Here is a 5,486-nt window from a genome sequence, read left to right on the forward strand (position 1 = left end):
TAGCACAAAAGATTGACATTGTTTTAGTAGTCCGTTCTGATTTAAGTGAACAATCTTCTAAATTTTTTCTCTATTCTATGATTAATATTTTTTTATGTGGTACAGTAGTTTTATTATATAAAATAAAAAATTTTACATAAATTTTATATTAAATAAAAATCTATATGTGTCTGTTGCTACTATAAAGCGTTACTAAATTGAAGTACTTACAAGCACCGAATATTCTAACTTTGCAAAAGATATTCGGTGTATTCAAAAGCAAAATTGCTATATAATCAAAACTTACTCAAAAGTTTTGTATACATCAAAAAAAGAAAAAAAAACAGCACTTTCATTGTGATGTTCTGTAAAAACATTAGTGTTATCGTGTTATTTATTGATGGATCTCAGACACTTATGAACCCATGCTAGAAGATTGAAATTGTCATAAAATGCATGACATCTTCTTTATTTTAGGGTTCCGTTCTTTGAGAATTTTGGCCATATTGAGAATCTCTCTCAAAAGAGCGGTTCAAGGTAATTTTTTTAACATCTTAGTTTCCTTAGGATCGCCAGTATAATTTAATTTCCCCTAAGTATGGTATGTGTGTATATTTAGCAAACTACACCATTTTTAATATTTTTAAGTTTTATAATGCTAGTTTAGACAAAATTGAATATCTTTAGGGTGATATTTTTTACGTAACAAAAGCGGAAAATAAAATGTGGTTTGAGTTTTTTCTAAAATTCAGTTTTTAGTGATAAAATAAAGCACAATAATAACAGTTTGATGTACTTTTTTTAACTGTTTTATTTGTTTGAAATATACATATATACTGTATACGAGTATTTAATTAGAAGCATCAATATGAATTTAATATAAAATATGTTGTATTCCTATAAGGTCTTTGCAGACCTCTCAATCTTTGCATACTGAAAGATTAAAATTAGCTTAAGGAAAGTCTAATAATTGTAATATGAACTCGTATCAACAAAACATACTTAAAACGACGGCTTATCAGCTTTATCTAACAGTTTGATATGATAAAATTAAATAAGACTAAGAACAGACTAAAAATATTAAATAATTTTCATAAAATTGTTAAAATTATGGTAATGATGTATTCAAATTTCAATATAAGCAAATTCTTTATAAATGATATCCTACAATTCTATATATGTTTATATATCTGATAGTGTAATCTAATCTAAAATAATAGCAAGAATTGATGTTAGTGCATTAATTAAATGGAATACTCAAATACCTTACAATTCTCATTCACTTCAATTCGATTGTTTATGCAATTCTGCCACACAAAACTGATTTAAACATTTTAATATAGTATGATGTTGTTATTTTTTGGTTCTTTTTTTTTTTGCAACTGCCTCCCAGAGGGCAATTTTAAATATATTTTTTATGATACATTTAAATAGCCATGAATTGAAAAGCAAATTTTAATTCTACAGTTGAATAAAAAAACCAAACAATGAGTTAAATATGATATAACTTCATTTTTATTTCTAATATACAAGAAATTTTCTACTGAATGTAATAATGTTAGGCCAGATCCAAGTTTGGTGCTAAAATAAATTATTCTCGGTGTTAAAATAACTTACAATTCTCATTCATTTAAAATTCGAATTTCAGTATATATAAAACTTTTCCATTATTTGGAATTAATTATTGTGAAGATTTTAATGTATAGAATTCTAATTTTCGAAAACTTTAGATATTTACTTATAACTGTTGGATCACCAAAACAACTTTGTATTTTTTTTTTTAATGCTATATAAAATATATTTTTAATTAAAAGATTCCAATATATTCTAAGACCACTAATGAGTACTTGACAATACTCGAAACAGTGTTGTATGGTCAATAAAATTTTAATAAATTAAATAAACTTTTTATTGTTGTCTTTTCATTTCTATTTAAATATTTCTAATCTTTATATATTTTTTCTTTGAACTTATGGCAATGTTTGATATAGTTATATGACAGTTTTAAATTTTTAATAACACTGTTAGTGAGTCCATTTTAAGAAAATTTAATAGCTTTCTTTACTTTAAATTAAGAACTCTATAAAAAATAATATATAAGAAGAATTAATGCTAAATTCCTTTTGTATGTTGTATAATGAAAAAAAATTTATTTAAAATAAAAAAAAAGTTTGTTAAGTATTTTCGTGAAATATATCAATTTCCGGCACTCAGCATTTTTAATTTGAAGTGCAAAATTTTTTTATACTTTTATTAATTCATAAGCACTAGACTGATATCTTAGCATGGCTTAATTGTGTCTTACAATATCTCAATTATTTTTCATTTTTACTGTTAAGCAATCCAAAGATAGTTTCGTAGGCTTCGCTGATTTTTAATATATTTTATCCTTTCACCTTTTTAACGAGTTGAGAATGATTTGAGAATGAATAAAGTTTTCCATTTGAAAGCGATTAATTATTCAACAACAAATTTCCGTTACTGGCTTATGCAAAATCTAAGCATTGTACTTTTTTTGTTAGGATTTAAGGACTCTCTCGACTAACATCCGTGCATTAAAAAGTGTTTTAATATTTTATAATAAAAGTGCTAATAGCTCTACATTAATAACTTAATGCTTAATAGAAGTTAATTAAGTATAGACATTTTTTTAATGATTTTTAAAGTATTTGATTTATAACAGTTAGTGAAATATGTTTTTAAATAATTAAAATAATTAATTAATTGTTATACGTTATTTTTATTTTATTTTATTTTTTTTCTTTTAATAATTTATTGTTTACATGACCAAAATTTTTTTAGAAATAATTTTAGTTTTTTACGGTCTAATTGGTCAATAGTTAAATAATAAATTTTTTAAAAACTATTTATTTGTTTAAAGATTTAATTTTTACCGATATTTCGACTATAATCTATAGTCATCAGCAAGGTACTATAAAATTTTATTACAATGTAACAATATTTTAGTACATATCACAAAGAAATAATTATAAAATACATTAACATGGAAACATCAATTATATATATGTATAAAGAAAAAATTATACAATACTGTGATAATAGATATAAAAATAACATGTATAGGAAATAACATATATTAACATATATTATTATTATGTGTTATTTATTACTTGGTTTGGGTCGTTATTATAACAAATAAAAATTAAAAATATTTTTTAAATTAAAATTACACTTATAAATTTGTGTTAAATATTTAATTGTATACTAATTTTTATAAAAATTATTTATGAATAATTAAATGAAACAATTATTTGTAAGACCACTGATGATAGCCATTTGGCAATACTCGAAACAGTTGTATGGTCAGACAAAAATTAAAGTAATTAAAATAATATAAAATGAATTTTTGTTGTTGTAGTTTCACTACTGCTCGAAAAAGTAGTGAAACTCAGTACAGTAAGCTTAAATTCAGCTTATCTGATAAGTGTTAGTATGTACATACACAGTTAACTGAATGATTAAGATTAAGTACAACGGCGGAAGATCGTATCAGAGTCTAATATCAGAGATGTGTTAGTATAGATATATATATGAACTAAATGACTAAGATTGAGAACTGCGATGGAATATCGTTTGCGCTTCTCATGTAAGAAATCCGATAAATTTAGCTAATAGTTTCAATATTATCATGTACATATACTATTAATTGTTTGAGTAAGTTTCAGAACTGGCTCTGGACTTCCTGTTCCCACCGCATAAAGAAAATTAAAGATTTACGAATAATTAAATAAAACAAATATTTGTAAGACCACTGATGACAGCCATTTGGCAATACTCGAAACAGTTGTATGGTCAGCCAAAAATTCAAATAATAAAAATAATATAAAATGAATTTTTGTTGTTGTAGTTTTACTATTGCTCGAAAAAACTCTTTATGATATATTAAGTTTTATAAATACTACTACTTCGAGATAGACCATCTTTAGTGTACATTGATAATAATTAGAATAAATATTTAATTTTATTACCATCTTTTTGATATCTGGATTAATTACATATAATAATAAAGTACTTACAATAATCACAATTTTAAGTCAAGCAATCTACTTAACTGAAGTGTAACTCCAAGATATTTGGATAATAAATTCTTTAACAAGTTGCACTTTATACTTTATATTTATATAGTAGAAAATGCAGTAGAGTGGCATTGACTAATAATTCTAAAATTAAAAATAAAAAACTAAAAATGTACTTTATATAATGCAAGGAGTATGGTATGAATCCTTTTGCTAGAAACTTTGTCATTTTGCTTATTAAATATTTAGAATTCACATTTACCAACAAAAATATTTTTGTGCACTTAAGCAAATATTAACTCTTAAGTAAGTAGAGTGAAATTTTTTAATAATAAATATCATATGAAATTTGTTGGCATTTTATAAAATTCCAATAATAGTCAAAAAAAGTCCTTATTTATTTAGAATTTTTTGTTCAGTTCAGTTTGTGCAGTTAAGCAGCAGTCAGTAGTTTTCAATATCTCAGATATTTGCTTAAAGTCGAACTTTTCATGGACGAAATAGGAGTATTCAAACACATATTAACAATCGATTTTTTAACTCGAATATTTGTGCTACTTTTCAATACGAGTATAAATGCTCAATGCTGCGTAAGAAGTTTTTTGCCTCTGCCTCTGCCACTCGAGAACCCATACTCATACCCATACCCTAAGCTACTTAGCCTTGGATGAATATGACAAAAACTTTTAACAAATTATGTTAGTCGTTAACTTTTTCTACGTACTCGTATACAAATGCTACTTCTGGAACCCCATAAGCATTACTCATGCCAGTGGTTGCCACCACCATTCAAAATACATATTAGCAGCATCACAGCAACAACAACAACAACAACAACAAGAGTAAAATTTTGGGTTTATTTGAAAATTTCGTTAACAAAAAAGTTGTGCAATTTGTTCTTTTTTCTTTCATAGTAACTTTTTTTTGGTGTTCTTGTGCTTGTTCTTCTTGTTCTTTAATACGATAAGTTTTGCTGTAGATGTGGCATGGAACAAGAGTGAAGTGAAGTAATGGAAAATAATACAATAACTCATAGAACCATAGATTCCCTTTGATATATTGTGTATATGAGATTGGCCCGATTTTGTTGTGTTGTGTTGTGCTGTGTTTTTGCTGTGTCTAATTTAAGCTATTTTAGTTCAGTCTTTCCTTTGTAAGTGCAACACTATTAGTAATAATAGTAGTGGCAGAAGTAGAGGGAGTAAGAGTAGTAGTAGAAATAGTAGTAGTAGTAGTAGTAGTAGTAGTAAGTAGTTGTTGTTGTTGTTATTATTATTTTGTGTCCTTTAACGTTAAGTGACTTCATAGTTGTAGCTTTATTAAGAACTCATTAATTTCTTGGACGGACATCATTTTTCCTATGTATTCATTTATTTTATTCATTGCGGAAGTTAAAAGTTCTTTATGGCAGTTTTATGAGGTTACAACAAAACAGAGTTACTTAAGCGCTATTTTAATAGGGGAAGGAAT

Source organism: Teleopsis dalmanni, chromosome 2 (genome assembly GCF_002237135.1).
Source record: "Teleopsis dalmanni isolate 2A chromosome 2, ASM223713v2, whole genome shotgun sequence".
Classification (NCBI taxonomy): domain Eukaryota; kingdom Metazoa; phylum Arthropoda; class Insecta; order Diptera; family Diopsidae; genus Teleopsis; species Teleopsis dalmanni.